Raw genomic sequence first — 421 nt, 5'->3', positions numbered from 1 at the left:
TCCTCGCTAAATACACGTAAACTATTCCCTCGTAAATACCACGCAAAGTTTACGTCGTATTTACGAGGAAATAGTTTTTCCTCGTAAAATACTCGTAAAATTACATCCACTTTACGACGAAACAGTTTTGTCGTTACGTTACGAGGAAATAACGATGACTTTAGTTTATCACGTAAATTCGTCGTAAACGCGACGCAAATTTACGAGGATTGTTTTTCCTCGTTAATTTTCGTCGTTAAGCATGTGTTTTCTTGTAGTGGGACACTAATTCGGGTTGGGTTAACGCCAAAACCCAACTAAATTTGAACCGGTTAAAAATCCATATTAAACCGTGGACGACCCAATAAACCGGTTAAACCCTGTTTCGTATATAAACTAAAATTTTGTTAATAAAACAATTATTTTTTTCTTATTTCAAAGT

This window comes from Brassica oleracea, chromosome C3 (genome assembly GCF_000695525.1).
Source record: "Brassica oleracea var. oleracea cultivar TO1000 chromosome C3, BOL, whole genome shotgun sequence".
Lineage (NCBI taxonomy): Eukaryota > Viridiplantae > Streptophyta > Magnoliopsida > Brassicales > Brassicaceae > Brassica > Brassica oleracea.
Note: the sequence above shows the minus strand (reverse complement) of the source record.